The sequence below is a fragment of the Diabrotica undecimpunctata genome, chromosome 4 (assembly GCF_040954645.1).
Source record: "Diabrotica undecimpunctata isolate CICGRU chromosome 4, icDiaUnde3, whole genome shotgun sequence".
NCBI classification, from domain to species: domain Eukaryota; kingdom Metazoa; phylum Arthropoda; class Insecta; order Coleoptera; family Chrysomelidae; genus Diabrotica; species Diabrotica undecimpunctata.
The window spans coordinates 113,337,636-113,354,073 of record NC_092806.1 but is presented as its reverse complement, the minus strand read 5'-3'; the positions used below and the strand labels follow the sequence as shown (position 1 = coordinate 113,354,073).

The window sequence follows — 16,438 nt, the reverse complement described above, 5'->3', positions numbered from 1 at the left end:
TATCGCCTGTTTTGCCTTGTAAATTGTAGAAGGCACGGATTTAAGCAATAATCTGAATTTTGGTTTCGAAAACCAAGAAATCTTCGGATTTTTATGTTTTAGTTTTATGGAAAAAATACTTAGATAGTTTAATAAATGAAAAATTTGACAAAAAACCAAACCAGCAGAAACTAACAAAAATACGGAAAGAAATTAAAGAATGCAGAGAGTAAATTAAATATAAACTAGCAAAAGGGATATTGAGTACGGCAGGTAGCTAGGGTACACGTAAACTCATCACCAATTAGCATAAATGCACTCGTAGATAGAGTGCAAACTCATCATCGCAATAAAATCAGAGATTTTAAAATAGACTCAGAGAGATTTGTAAATTGATTACTGGTCTACCCATCCCGTGGCAGGTAAAGACCATAAAATTCTTGCAAACCGCTAAGGTTTAAGAATTTAAAAAAATAATCCAAGTCAGGATGTATTAAATGCAAATGCAATACATTGGCTGATTTGTAAATTTTACTAAATTCTATTAATAACCACCTAAAACTATACGAAAAGATAAATTTCTCTTATTTGCCCTGGTTCATGGATGACCATGGATTCCTGCCAACATGGATAATGCATTGCTCATTGATAACCTTTAGTACGTCTAATAGGCCACTCATTGTCAAAAACCCGATATAAATAAATATTATATCAGTTAAATTTTAAAGCAATTCGCCTAAAATGATTTCTGAATTTAATAGATTACCACGTAACAGGTAACAGGCAATCTTACGCATTACAAACCAGGGCCTTAAGGCAAAAATGCTGGTGATGAGTTTACCTATCTACGGTGATGAGTTTACAAGTCTTCAAAAGATGCCGGTGACCAGTTTGCTATATCTCGGAGGGTTTAATATTTTATGGGGGGCTATAAAGTGATGAGTTCGTACACGTCCTGGTAGCTATATTGGAAAAATAATAAACAATTTCCAATTCCAATCTCCAAGGAGAAGGAAAGCGGATAGAGAAGAGAAAGAAAAGATTCCAGAAGTAGAAAATTCAAGTTGCACAAATGATTTAAAGTTTGAAACACAATTATATGTTAAATTTGAAAATTTAAAACGTCAAATAAATATTTTGTTTTTCATTTGTGTTCGATTATACAGTTTTTTAACAAAATTAAGTTCATACCGCCCCAATTGAGTGTTAGTGGTAATCCTTAAAGACAAAAGATATATGTAAAGATAATTAAAGATTGCAACGTATGACAACATATAGCCAAACTAAGCCTGATATGGACATGACATGGAGCAAAAATGAAAGATTCAAGTTTATATATAGTACGGCTGCTCTTGCTCCCTATCTATTTATTTTATTTCTATTAACAAAAGGAGCAAATTAAAAAGAACGAATGTCATTCCGTTCAATATTTCCTGGTCATACCAAAAGTTGGAGCAAAGACATTGGAAACTGAAGACCATATATTGCAAAAATATGAAGAAGTCGACCGCAACTGAGATGGACTGATGATTTTAAGCAAACTTTAGGTTTAATGTTTAAAAGATAAACGAAAGAGACAAATAAATGGAAACCAATATGGGATATCTTATATTTGATTACATGACTTCGAAATTATTCGTAAATAATTGGTAGTACTTTGATATACAGACACTGTTAGTATCGACACGATTGACCAACGAGGTTTAGAAGATTGCAAAGATATGAATTATACGGCACGAAATTGAGTGACAGAAATCATTGAGGCAGGTCTATGTTCAGCATTAGACAAAAAAAAAACGCAGGATAATAACAGTGCTGACGATTCTAAGCAATTATTACTTAAAAAATATATAAATTAAACAAACCTTTCATAAGCCTATATCACAATTTTTACGCATGTTTGCAAGACACTTTTTTCACACACCATGCTTGTTCTATCGGTCCACTGACTTGTGCTAAAACAGATATCACCGTTCACACAACATGCGCTTGCACTAGTCAAGGAGAGCGCGTTCAACAAACTGATTTGCCGTCACCGTCACCGCCACAGTTACCCGTGGAATAATCGAGTGTGGCCGCCTGCAATGAAAACAAGAAACCGTGATATTGACCACTTTTGGCTCCCCTTGATAGCCAGCCGGCAGGTGCCCACATTAAATTTGTAAGAAACGAAGGGGGACTCAAAGATAAGCCGCGTGGCGGTCAGATAATAGTCACGACGGCACTTCGGGAATCACGCTTGTTTTCCAAATAACGTAGTATAAAATGTTGGAAAAAACGTTGAACTGTTTTGCAGAGTTACAACGAATATTTAGTTATAAAAAGCTATAACAATATAATAATCAATGATATAAATCATAAGAACTACCTAAAGTTTATAAATAATATATATCTACACATTCTTTACGTGGTTAGAAACATAATTAGCAATTCAACAGCTAGTCCCGACTAATAATGTATGGAAAATAAGTTATGAAAAAAAAAACGAATTGGACTTATTCAGCAAAATATTAATATTTTTTTAAAACTTATTACTTTACTTCCCGACGCTACAGCCTATTATTGGTTTAGACCTGACCAACTATCTGCCATTTGGGAGATCTACCCCGAGCTACTGCTCACCCTCTTCGGATTCATTCTTCTTCTGTCAGCACCATGCCTAGATTTAGGCGTTGGCAGCCTATACGACCATGTGCCGATATGTTTTAGCCCATTGATAATGCTATGGAAGCCACGAGTATTTCTTATCACAATGACAGAACAATTAACAACATTAATTAATATTGTTATTATCATTAACTTTATTAATTTATTATTATTATGTTAATGAATTAATTTATTAATTAATTAACATAAAATATAGTTAAAATTATCAATATAAGCCCGAGAATTGTATAACTCATCTTCAAAATAAATGCAAGGTATAACCTTAAGGTAATCCAGACATATGCTCCAACGACTGAATTTGAATAAGTTTATGAGGACCTAGAATAGTATATTACATATTGAGAGTTGTAAGAAACTTATTACATGCGAGTAAGTAAACTTACAACTCAAGTTGTGTACTATCCTTTTACTACGATTATTTTTATGTATAAAAATAAAAAGTATCTTCTTCTTCCTATGCCGTCCCCATTAACGGAGGTTGGCGACCACATTTTTAAAAGCTTCCCTGTCTTTTGCAACGTGGAATAATTCGTCTACAGTCATGTTTGTCCAGTCTCGAATATTTCGCAGCCATGACTTCCTCTTTCTACCTATTCCCTTTTTGCCATCGACTCTACCCTGCATGATGACCTGCAGAAGACTATATTTATTATTTCTTAGTATGTGTCCAAGGTATGCAGTCTTGCGTACTTTTATCGTTCTCAACAATTTTTTGTCTCGACCCATCCTTCTCAGCACTTCCTCATTGGTGACCCTGGCAGTCCATGGAATTCTCAACATTCTCCGGTATATCCAAAGTTCAAAGGCTTCAATCTTTTTAACTATTTGCGCTTTTAGTGTCCATGTTTCTACCCCGTACAATAGTTGCGACCAGACGTAACATTCAACAAACCTCAGTCTCAGCGCAGTATTCAGATTTTTGTCACAGAACAATTGTTTGAATTTTAAGAACGCTGCCCTTGCCATTTCTATTCGTACCCGGATCTCTTGGTCTGGATCTAATTCTGTGTTGATGTAAGCTCCCAGATATTTATATTTTGTCACTCTCTCTATTTGCTGTCCACCAAGAGTTAGTTGTTCATTATTTATTGGACTCCTTGATACTATCATAAATTTGGTCTTATCTGTGTTGATGTTAAGTCCCATTTGAATGCATTCACTATTTATTGCATCTAGTAAAGTTTGTAGTTCTTCTATACTCTCAGCCATAATTACCGTGTCATCTGCAAATCTCATGGTGTTTATGATTTCTCCACCAATTCTTATTCCCTCTTTTCTTTCCCATAAGGCTTTTCTGAATATGACCTGTGAGTACACGTTGAAAAGCGTCGGAGACAAGACGCATCCTTGCCTAACCCCTCTCGCAATCGGTATATTATTGGTTTCTATATCGTTCACCTTTACTACTGCTTTCTGGTTCCAGTATATAGCCTTAATAAACTCAATGTCTTTTTTGTCTAAATTGATGTTTTTTAATACATCTATTAACTTCATATGCTGCACTCGGTCAAAGGCCTTCCTAAAGTCTATGAAGCATACATATGCACTCTTGTTATATTCCCGACATTTCTGCAAGAGTACCGTCAACGCAAATAATGCTTCTCTTGTACCCATGCCTCCTCTGAAGCCAAACTGAGTTTCATCTATCTGCTCCTCACATTTCTTATAAATTCGGTTTTGAACAATTTTCAAGAGAATCTTTAAAGGGTGGCACATTAGGCTTATCAATCTATAGTACATCTATAGTAAACAAGTAACTTTATAGTAAACAAGTACACGTTGAAAAGCGTCGGAGACAAGACGCATCCTTGCCTAACCCCTCTCGCAATCGGTATATTATTGGTTTCTATATCGTTCACCTTTACTACTGCTTTCTGGTTCCAGTATATAGCCTTAATAAACTCAATGTCTTTTTTGTCAAAATTGATGTTGTTTAATACATCTATTAACTTCATATGCTGCACTCGGTCAAAGGCCTTCCTAAAGTCTATGAAGCATACATATGCACTCTTGTTATATTCCCGACATTTCTGCAAGAGTACCGTCAACGCAAATAATGCTTCTCTTGTACCCATGCCTCCTCTGAAGCCAAACTGAGTTTCATCTATCTGCTCCTCACATTTCTTATAAATTCGGTTTTGAACAATTTTCAAGAGAATCTTTAAAGGGTGGCACATTAGGCTTATCAATCTATAGTACATCTATAGTAAACAAGTAACTTTTATTTATTTAACAAAATTCGGGAACAAATTAAATTAAACATTTATTTATAATAATTAATTGTAACATTTTGGCAATTACTTATAACTATACCCTTATCCGAGTTTGGCGGTTGTTCAATAATACGTGGTGAATGGTGAGATAACGTAAACTGTACGGTGTGTCCTTTTTGAACATTGGTATTTTCAGTGTATGTAAAGGTCTGTAAATTACTTTCAATTGAATTTATAATTCTATTGGCTGTTGACGTCTTATTGTATGACGTATGACGTATAACGATCTGATTAAATCAGTACCGGCATCTACCAAAATAGTGATAGAAGTTCGTCTTAAACAGTGACCTGTGTACATTTTGGGATCTGGTAACTTTAAATATTCGGCTATTTGTTTAGGAACACCGCCTATTTTGTTTAATCCTACCACCTGTTTCGTACATTTACCTCTTTGATAATTAAGACAAAATTGATTTATTTGCGGATCGCTAATTTGTAGTCGAATTTCTATATATTGTTTGCAGATTTTATAGAAATTTCCGGAAATAACGAAAGATCTACATATTTTGGTTTTCGTATCAGGAATTTTAACCAATAAAATGGTACTTAAATCATCAATGTCACAAATTTTAAGATTTTTTAACTCTTGTTTCCTACAAGCTCCACATATTCCAATAATTGCAATAACCTTAAAATAAAAGTATTATAAATAGGCACATTTATGTTATACTTTAAAATAACATACCTTTATTAACAAGTACTGTACATCAGGAGCTCCATTTAAAAAAAGTTTTATTTCATCAGACTGTAAAATTTTAGATTTTTTGTTTTTAAAACCTTTTTTGCCTTTTTAGATAAGCTCGGAATTTCGGATAATTTTAAATATTAACATTATTTTTCAAAGTTATAACACTCCTTAGCATAGAATATATTTGAGGATGGTTTAAATTTCTTAGCGATTTCTCCAAAATAAACCAAGAGTACGTTTTCAGAAAATGAATTTACATTATTTGTTGTACGCCAATCCATAAATTGCTGATATACCTTTTCATATCTTCCTCTAGATTTTTCTGGTAATAGGTTCTCGGTAGTGTTCGCAGCTAACTGCATAATATTGGGTGGTGTGCTACTTTGTGTGGACAGGGTGGTGTGCTACATTGTGTGGACAGATTAATAATTTTTAATCTGTCAAAATAACGTCTGTTAATTCGTTTCCATGGTAACTCGACCAACTGACTTACAAGGCTTATGTGATATTATACATTTTTATAGAACTGAAGCGTAATTTTTTTTATTACGTGCTAGTCATTACGTGTCAGTCTCTGTTTTGATGTATTTACTTAGCATCCAAATAGTAGGTAATATACTATTTACTAGTAACAGAGTAGAAAAACAACGTTACATGCTGCACCAGTATATTACACGATAATTATGGGCGACATTAATGCGAAAATGGGCTTTAAACAAAATGATGCAGAAGTCGCAATGGACAAGTATGGATATGGCGAAAAAATTGAACGAGGGCAAAGATTGCTAAATTTCTTACACCAGGAAAATTATGTCAAAAATAAAATAAATTATATCATAAAGAACGGAAAAAAAAAATTCAACGACATCGAAGTACTCAACCAGTTTTCAATAGCAAGCGTCCACAGAATAGTCCGAGCAAAGATAAGATTAAATGTCAAATTGTAAAGAACCAAGATGATTCTAAAAACACTTAAAAAGAAATGGATTTCCCCAGAAAATAACGACCTGCTTAAAAAAAACTACAGTATGAGAACACCGCGATTTGAATCGGTATGGTATCACTATAAATGGAGAGAATCTCAGCCATTTGAGATTCGCAGATGACATCGTCCCTGTAGCCGATGGTATGGATCATTATTATCATTATCATCATCATCTGCGTTCAAAGTTTAACATCGGCCTCCCCTTATTTCTTTCAGTTCTGTCGGTCTTGAGCTTCCTGCAGCCAATTTTCAGCGATTCTTTTGACGTCGTCTGTCCATCGCGTAGGTGATCTACCTCTGCTTCTTCTGTCAGCTCTGAGAGTCAGTCCAAGTAGCCAGAGTTCCATTCATTTTTGGGCTACGCTGCGTTTGCTTGCTGTAGCCTGGGTTAAGAAAAATGTTTGGCATCATGTTTTGAAAATCATGACTGAAAGCGCACATTGGTCGGACGTCTTTTTTTTTCAAATAATTTGACATGTTGCTTTTGAAGATGTCTGATACGGCCGCTCCATATGCGGCCCTTGCTAAAGTGATTCTTCTTTGCATCGTATGGATAATGCAATAATAATATTGGAAAAATTATAACACGCTGCCTTGGAGAGACTAAAGGTAAACAGACAGATTAAGACGCAAATAAGGACTAATCTGGTGCTAAATCGAAATATTGCTGTTGATGGAAGGGATCTTGTGCAGACTGCAACGTATAAGTACTTAGGACATGAAATTCGGTTGGGCAAAGATAACAACCAGACATGTGAGTTCCCACGTCGCATAGGATTAGCCTGGGCAGCGTTTGGTAAATTAAACTATGTATTTAAATCGTACCTACCGATATGCCTCAAAAGGAAAATCTTTGACCAATGTGTGTTACCTATCCTCACTGATCAAGACGCAAACATTAAAACTCACAAAACTCGCGTAACTCAGAGGGCCATGAAGCGCCAGATGTTAGGTGTATCTCTGAGAGACCGATTTCAAAACGAAGAAATACGTCGCAGAACAAAAACAACAGACGATATCAAAAAAATCACGACACTAAAATAAAATTGGGCAGGACACGTCGCCAGATTATAGACAACCGATGGACAAAATGTATTGTCGAGTGGGGACCAAGACAAGAAGCACTACGGAGCAGAGGGCGCACACCAACCAGATGGACTGACGACCTGAAGCGTGTTAGCAGTAACTGGATGTAAACCGCACAAGAAAGAGACAGATGAAAATAGCTGAGGGACATTTATGTCCAGCAGTGAACCCGTACAGGTTGATGATGATGAGACGAAAAACTGTTATAAATTACAATAAAAGTTTAGACTTATTGCAGATTTTCATCGAAGACCCTTATACATCCTCACGCACAGAGCTGCACAAATACATGATGTAGGTAATTCTTCAGTCTTGCGTGTATTACATAAGAATTCATTTAAACCGTACAAAATCCAGTTGCTGCAAGAATTAAATTAAGATGACTACGAGCGTAGATTACAGTATTATAACTGACAAGAACTTCGTTAACAAGATACGTGTTTCTGTCGAAGCAATATTTACATAAGTGGGAATGCCAATCGCCAAAATTTAAGGCATTGAAGTGAGCGACAAATTTTTCTCCAAAATAAAAATTGTTACATTCACAAAATATGCAGATTTTTATAAATATATTTTTGTGATTTCTCCTGTGTGCTGTTGGGTTTGGTTCAGAAAAGAAAAGATCTTAGTATGTTAGTTGTATAATGGACATAGAGTCCAATGAAAAGATGCATCAATAGTGAATACCTCCAAATAGACCTCATCTTAATAAATGAAGAAAAATGTGTAGTAAAAACATCAATAGAATGTATCAAGATATGGTTACAAATACTAAAAGAAAAGATTAGCAATAAGAATATACCAACACTAATGAGTTAATGGAAGGTCAGAGACACATAATCTATAATTAACTACAATAAGCACAGAAAGATCAGACTTTGATATCAATCTCCGAAAATACAATAAAATCTGTCAGAATTTCACTCAAAACATGGCTAATGACTATAAGATCGAGGCCAGTAAGTCAATTGTCAAATTGAAATTACCAGCCCCCGCTAACCCATTCTTGGAATTGCTTCCATCCTGCTTCGTGGTATAGAGATGGTCATCTTCTTTCTTCTTGAAATCAAGTTTCCTTTTTACAAGTTGCTTTCCTTTTTCCGAAGAGATGCGTGGTGGGGAACTGCGACTATGTTTGACCTTTTGACCTTGACCACGCCGAGCTTCTTTATCTCCTCTACATTTTTGGGTTTCAAATAGTTGTGCCTTGTAGGGCAAAGCAGTAATGACTGTAGGCTGATAAGCTTTCCGCCGCTTGGAGGAGGACCTCTTTTTTATTTTCGGGACAGAACATAAATATGTCGAATGGACTTGTTGCGAGTCAGAAGCTAATTTCTCGTAATGTGATGATTCAAAGATGTTGATGATTCGTCTGCCTGTACTGCAGAAGATGTCAATCGTTCGCCTGATGTCAATGGTTATCTATCACCGGTTCTATACAAAAAAAATGATGGTTTTGTGCGCATTTTCAATATATTCTGCATCTGAGAACAAATATCTGTTAAGGGGATATATCCCCATCACCTTAAATTCGTTGATGACAATTTGAGCTATTTGGAATTTGACATGAGCTTTCGCAAATAAGTCTATTATATCGTAAGCACATAGAGCACGTTGATTTTACCTCAGCCACAGCCTAAATTCTTCGACGTAGTAAATTTTAAATGAACGTCCTGTCTAAAGGCTGCAATTTGTGTGAACAATAGGGAGGTTGTGACACTATGGTAACATGGTTGGCTCTTCCTAGATCAATGACGTCAATGTTATGTATATAGCTAAAGTACCCATCCAAAATGAGTAATGTTGGCTTTTCCTCTGTAAGACGATACCAGTCTACAAAATGTTAAAACTATTGGGGAATAGATTGAATTGTATCCAACTAGAAGGATGTATTACAAATATCGTCCCGGTGTTACTTTCTTCAATTGCTCACTCATATTTTTGCGCGTAAAATTACTAGAGAAGGTACAAAAGAACCAGCAGTATTCATACAGCAGACGACAGTTACAAGAGCTCCTCTTTCTCCTGAAGTCAAAGCACCTATTTGTTTTTTCTCCTTCATGCCGATTACTTTCGCAACTCTGGATTGTACCACAATGATTTCGCTTTTGTCTACATTACAAATTTTGTCTGTGGTAAACTTTCCCTTATTGTAAACATCCTCTGAAAGGTTGTAGAACTTCTCTGTATTTTCTTTGCTGAAACCGAAAGCTCTGTTGTAAGATGTACCAGACGGTTCTCTTTCTGACAATTTTTTCAATGACGTTTTAAAAAAATTCGAACCCACTTCCTCAGCCATTCCAGCCATTCTCCTCAGCTCACTACAAGTAAGCTCAAAAAGCAAGGCCTCTATAGCAAGACAATTTCATTCTCAAGGGTATTGCTTAAAACTGTACGTCTGTCCATTTTCGCATTCACTGCTTCCTCTGAAGCACCGTATTTTATGTTTTCAATATAATTTATTGTTTACAAAGTAATATTTATTGTTCAGAAGTAGTAGTAGTATTTAGTAAAATTGATTGGTTATAATTTAATCATAAAATAAAAATATTGACAATTCAAATATTGTCAAAAATTTTACATCAATATGATCAAACGCAACACGTCATACACATTCTAGCACTACGTGTGGCCTAACTTTTATGGGTGGCCTGAAAAATGTATTATATTTTTGCAAAATTTTGGAGTACGTTTAATTCGTAGATCAATTTTAATATTTGTTTTTAATAAAAGAGCTGAAAACAGAAATGAAGGAAGAAAATAAGGAGATCAGAAGATATATAAATGAAGTTAAAGAAGAGATAGAAAAAAAAACTGGAAATAGAAAGGGTGAAGGAAGAATGGACAAAAGAGAAAGAAGAACTGAAAAGAGAAAACGAACTAACCAAAACCGATAACAAAAAGATAACGGAAGAATTAAATGATATAAAACGCTCATTGGAAAGATTAGACAAAGAAAAAAGAATATAATCATTAGTGGAGCAATAATAGACTCTGAAGACCCAAAAACATTGAAAGAAGGAATGACTACTATGTTAGAAAATCATCTTGAAGTCAAAACTAATATTAAAAGAGCACAAAAAATAGGCACAAAAACATGCTTAATTGAACTAGAAAGCGAAGAAGAAAAAACAACAATCTTAAAAAACAAATACAAACTTAAGAATGTGAAGATCGAAAAAATATGGATTACAGAGGATCTCACAAAAGGGGAGAGAGAGAAAATGAAAGCTTTAAGAGGTAAAGCAATTGAAATAAGGGAAAATGGAAAAATGGTCAAAATAGGATACAATAAAATCACAGTAGACGGCAAGGAATGGAGATGGTGCTATAAAGAAGAAAAAGTAGTGGAAATAGCGAGTTCAAAAAACTACCAGAGCAACATAAAAAGAACCAAGGAGAGGTCAAGCAACGAATAGAGAAAGAAGAATTACAAAATAAACCGCACAATGATGATAAATGTTTAGTTTTAAGTAGTAATAGGAATAGGATAAGAAATGTAAATGATAAGTATCCCATTAGAAATATGACTTGTGATAGGAATATGGGTATTGGGCATACTAACAGTAGTGATAATATTATAGTTAGGGGGAATATCAATAATGGGCATAGCATTAGTAATGAAGGTAGGGAAAAATTAAATATTAGCATTAAAAATAAAAACGGTAATAAAATAAATAACGGATATAATGTTAATACAAAAACCAGGGAGCATGAAATCAAAGTTAACACCAATAACGGAGAAGAAGAATATAGTAATAAGGAAATACATCTTAACAAGACAAATTATATAGGGATAGCGACATGGAATGTGACATCTCTGACCGGCAAGGAAATAGAAGCTACGGAAGAAATGGAAAAAATGAAGGTACAAATAATGGGAATAAGCGAGACAAAAAAGATAGGGAAAGGACACATCAATATCAATGAGGAATATAGTCTATATTATTCCGGAGTATCACAGGGTCACAGAGCAAAAGAAGGAGTCGGTATAATAGTGAATAAAAGAATAGAATCAAGAATAACAAACTACGAAGCAGAAACATTTAGAATAATCACAGCCCAAATAGAACTAAAAGACAAGATAGGAATAATACAAATATACGGACCAACAGAAGGTAATGAAGAAGAGATAATGATAGAATTCTACAACGAACTCCAAAAAGCATTAGACAAATTAAGAGAGACAAGAGAAAAAATAATAATCTTAGGCGATTGGAATTCAAGACAATTCAATTAGGTAAGGACATTAACAGGGGATTAGGATGCATTGGACAATATGGGGAAGAAACATTAAACAGAAATACAGTTAAAATGCTGGAATTCTGCCAAACCAATGACCTGATAATAGGAAATACATTCAGTGAACAAACCATTAACGACAAATATACATTTGTGGCTGAAGAGAGAAATGCGAAAAGCTTAATCGACTATATAGTCTATACGAGAAACCTAGGCCAAAATATAAAAAACATCTTAACGGAAAAGGAACCGGAACTGTCTACACAACACAGGATGGTCACTGCAAAACTGGAGGATAAAAAATGGAGGAAGGGGAAAGAAAAGAGTACAAAAAAGTAAATGTAAACAAACTAAAGATAGAAAGTGTGCGAGAATTTACACGGAGGAAACTAACAAAAGACTGAGACAAATAGAGTTCCAAAAAGAAACATGGACAATGGAAGAAAGACGGAATACATACAGTGAAGTATTAAAGACAACAGCAACTGAAGTGTGTGGAATCAAAAAATATAATAAACACTTGAAAAGGACAAGATGGTGGAATAAAGAAGTGAAGACAGAAATAAAAAAGAAGAAAATAGCATGGAAAAAATAGATCGAAACGGGACTAGAAGAAGATAAAGAAAAATACTATAGGCAGAGACGATTGGTAAAAAAGATAGTCACACAAGCAAAAGCAAAAACATGGAAAGAATTTGGAGAAGAACTTCAAGAATAATATATAACAAATAATAGAAACTTTTGGACGACAATACGACACATAAGGCAAGGAAAACGAAAGGAAATAAACGCAGTAAGAGATACTTCAAACCAAATACAAATAAGCCCGAACAAGTAGCTAGAGTATGGAAAGAATATTATGAGAAAAAATTTGATACCGAAGTGATAAAGGAAGACAATATAATCAATGAAGGCGAAGAAAACACAGAGCCAGAGCAAATAAGTAAAGAAGAAGTAAGTAGTAAGTAAGAAGGATTATCAAATATAAAAATAGGCAAGGTAGGTGAAGATGACGAAATTGAACCGGAAATGGTAAAATACATGGGAGAAGAAGGAATAAACTGGCTATGGAAAATATATAAAGAGGCGTGGGAAAAACAAACAATCTCTAAATACTAGCAGAACAATATCATCGTGCCAATATACAAAAAAGGAGAACATGTAAACTGCGACAACTATAGAGCAATATGTCTGTCATCGGTATGCTTTAAAATATATACGAAAATAATAGAGAAGAGACTGAGACAAGAAGTAGAAATGGTATTGGGAGAAGAACAAACGGCATTTAGACCGGGAAGACAGACAAATGATAACATATATATCATTAGAAACCTAATAGAAAGAAGCATAGATACGGGAGAAAAACTAGTATTAGCATTCATAGACCTAAGAGCAGCATTTGACACGATAGAAAGACATATTATAGGGAAATGCTTGAGGAAAATAAACGTACCTAATGCTTTGATAAAAATTATAGAAAGTACTTAAAAAAAGGTAAAAGGAAGGGTACAAATAACAGAGGAAAGATCGGAAGCATTTAATTGGAAGAGAGGTATTAAACAAGGAGATAGTCTCAGCCCTTTGCTATTCATAATAGTAATGAACGAATTAGTAATGAACGATAAGAAACACTAGAGTCAGAACCAATTAACTACAGACAATAATAGGTTACCGCAGATTACAACCGGTAACAATAGAGTCCTTAATGTATGCAGACGACATAGTACTAATAGCAGATTCCGAGAATAAAATGCAGAAACTAATGGATATATGGGTAGAACAAATAGAAGAACTAAAAATGAAGATAAACGAGGAAAAAAGTAAGATAATGATAATCAGCGGCAAAGGAGATAAGGAAGATAATCAAATAAAGATAAAATGTAAATATTCAGAATTGGAAATAGTAACAACTTACGAATACCTGGGAAGTATAATAACTAATGACGGAAAAATAGACTGGGAAATAACAAATAGAGCAAAGCAATCAAACAAGTTATATTATGCGTTAGCCCTAATAATGGGAAAAAGAGAACTTGCACGAGAAACAAGAATAAAAATATATAACACAATAGTGATACCGACTGTGCTCTATGCAAGTGAAAACTGGACAATTCTGGAAAAACATAAGAGCAGGATAAAGAGATGAGACATCTAAGAAGGATAGTTGGAAAGACAAAATGGGATAGATTAAGCAACGAGACTATTAGGAGAATGGCCAACCAGGAACCGATAATGAACAAAATAGCAAAGAGACAAATGAACTGGAATGGGCATCTGATGAGGATGCAATCCAATAGAATAACAAGAAAAGTTTATGAAGCAAAAAACATCGGAAAAAGAAAAAGAGGCAAACCAAGAAAAAAATGGATACAGCAAGTAGTAGAGGCGAAAAAACTTAAACAAAAATCGCTCGAGGAATTGAAAATAATGGCAGGAAACAGAAAAGAATGGAAGAGGTGGGTAAATGGAAATTAAAATAGCTTGCCCAAATCCGACATCCTGATAGGGTAAAAGGAAGGGGAGAAAGAAAAAAAGAAAGTTTTTAATACAGATTTCAGTCCTCTAGTTTGACGATTCACTATCTGATATAGAGATTATCACTTACTCTCAGGTATCCTGTCAGTAACAATCAAAAAATAAGTCAGTCCTTAATGTTTGATGGCGCTCAAAACGTTTGTTGTCATCTCATTGTGCGACAGTTTGACCGAGTGACGCAAGTCCAATACATAGCGGCGAAAACATATATGTACTAACGTTTAGTTATATTACACAGGACTTTTCATAAAAAAATAATGTTTATTCGAACAGACATTTTGTAAACAAACAGGTTAGGTTAGTAATATAAATAATATAGATAATTAATAAAAGAAATACCAAAGAAAGTCTAGTTATTAAAAAAAATAAAGTGCCACAAATAGCATATCAATTTTTTTAATCGATTATTATTATGATATCTGTACGAAAAGGAACAACGAAGCGGTGTTGTTATGGAATATGTAACAGTGATACACGCTCTAAATCATTTAAATAATATATTAACATTAAAATAAAAAATATTTATTTAACAAATATTTCTTTATATTTCAAAATGTGCCTGAAGAAACAAGAAAAACTATATTCAAGAATTTTAACACAATGACTTCTATTAATGAGCAGAACTCATACTTATGTGGATTGATTATAGTACTCCCTATTCGCCGAAGAAGGCATAGGAAAGATAAAGACGAAGCAAATTTGAGAAGTGCTGCATATACTTACAGGGTACGTTTTAGCACTGATAATAGCTTAAAAGAAATAAATATTTGTAAACAAGCTTTTGTGTCTATTAATGGAATAAAAAAAAAATAGAGATATTACAAAAAAGGGGAGAAAAAATAAAATCCATCACAGAAAATTAGAATCCCACGTTCTTGCAGCAATATACGAACATATAAAGTCATTTAAAGGCAGAAAAAGCCACTACAGTGTGAATAATAGTAAACAATTAGACTTACCTGAAGACTTAAACATAAAAAATATGAAAAATCATCTTTTTTAAAAAATTTCTCCATATACAAGTAAGATCGCTTGAAATATTCTGCGACTCGTGTGGGGGTAAAACAAAAATTTCACCATGTTTCGTTTTTTGCATTCTATTGTCCACAATACATGTAGACTTGAAAATGTTAAAGTTACTTTCCCTATTCGTGGACATTCCGCATTCCTATATGGAACCGGACAAAAATATGGGCTTAATAAACTCCAAATAACGAGCTGAGGTTCCTACAGATTGGGTTGAAATTTTTAGAAGTGCTCCTGCAAAACCATCGCCAGTTGACGTTGAGGAAATAGATCAATCCTACTTTCGAGCATGGACGAATTTTTTTAATACTAAAACAGATTATTTGAAGAAATGTCCTTTCAATTCCCGTCCAATTCAAGAATTAGAAATACATTAAGAACATGGTAGACTAATATATCACCGGGAGTCCTATAATGGAACATAAGAGTCAGCAATAGTGAAGGAAAAATAAAGTAAGCGAAAGCGACCTGTGCTACTACAAAATGAATTTGAACTTCCTCCGTATTCTTATTCAGGTATAAAAAAAATTATAATATCTTGGAATACTATTATTAAATAACATTATTTTTAACATTTATATTATTTGATAAATATTTATTTATCATTTTAACTTGTTTTTTTTTGACTTGGCCCCTTTAGACCAGTAATGTTTGCTGGTTTGACCAATTAAAGCTTATCTATTTAGCATAATATCAATATAAGTTTAATTTCTTGTGTGTGTCTCAACCATCAATAATTTATCAATAACTGGTTTTAAAATTTAAACTTCGTTTTGTACGAAATAAACATTTGGTGACTTAGCTCTTTATGGACCTGTACCCTTCATATATTATACGACATTGTCAAATATGTCTGTACGAAAAACATGGCGGCTGACGAAAAGTCCTATTAGTTAGGATCATTCATAATTTTATTTTAGAATTGAATTAAAACGATTTCCGGTTTGAAAATCGAAA

At 34.0% G+C, this 16,438-nt stretch overlaps 1 protein-coding gene across 4 annotated transcripts in view; it reads right to left on the bottom strand.

Annotated features, from left to right (window-relative positions):
• tsl (membrane-attack complex domain containing protein torso-like) overlaps positions 1-16,438 on the bottom strand; it is a 219,484-nt gene that overhangs the window by 116,970 nt on the left and 86,076 nt on the right. The window contains exon 1 of one of the 4 annotated variants that reach the window (XM_072530023.1): positions 1,845-2,085. The exons of the other annotated variants lie outside the window; for them this stretch is intronic. The gene's annotated coding sequence lies outside the window, so the exon portion shown is untranslated. Of the gene's footprint in view, positions 1-1,844; positions 2,086-16,438 lie in introns of those variants that run through there. 4 annotated transcript variants of the gene reach the window in all.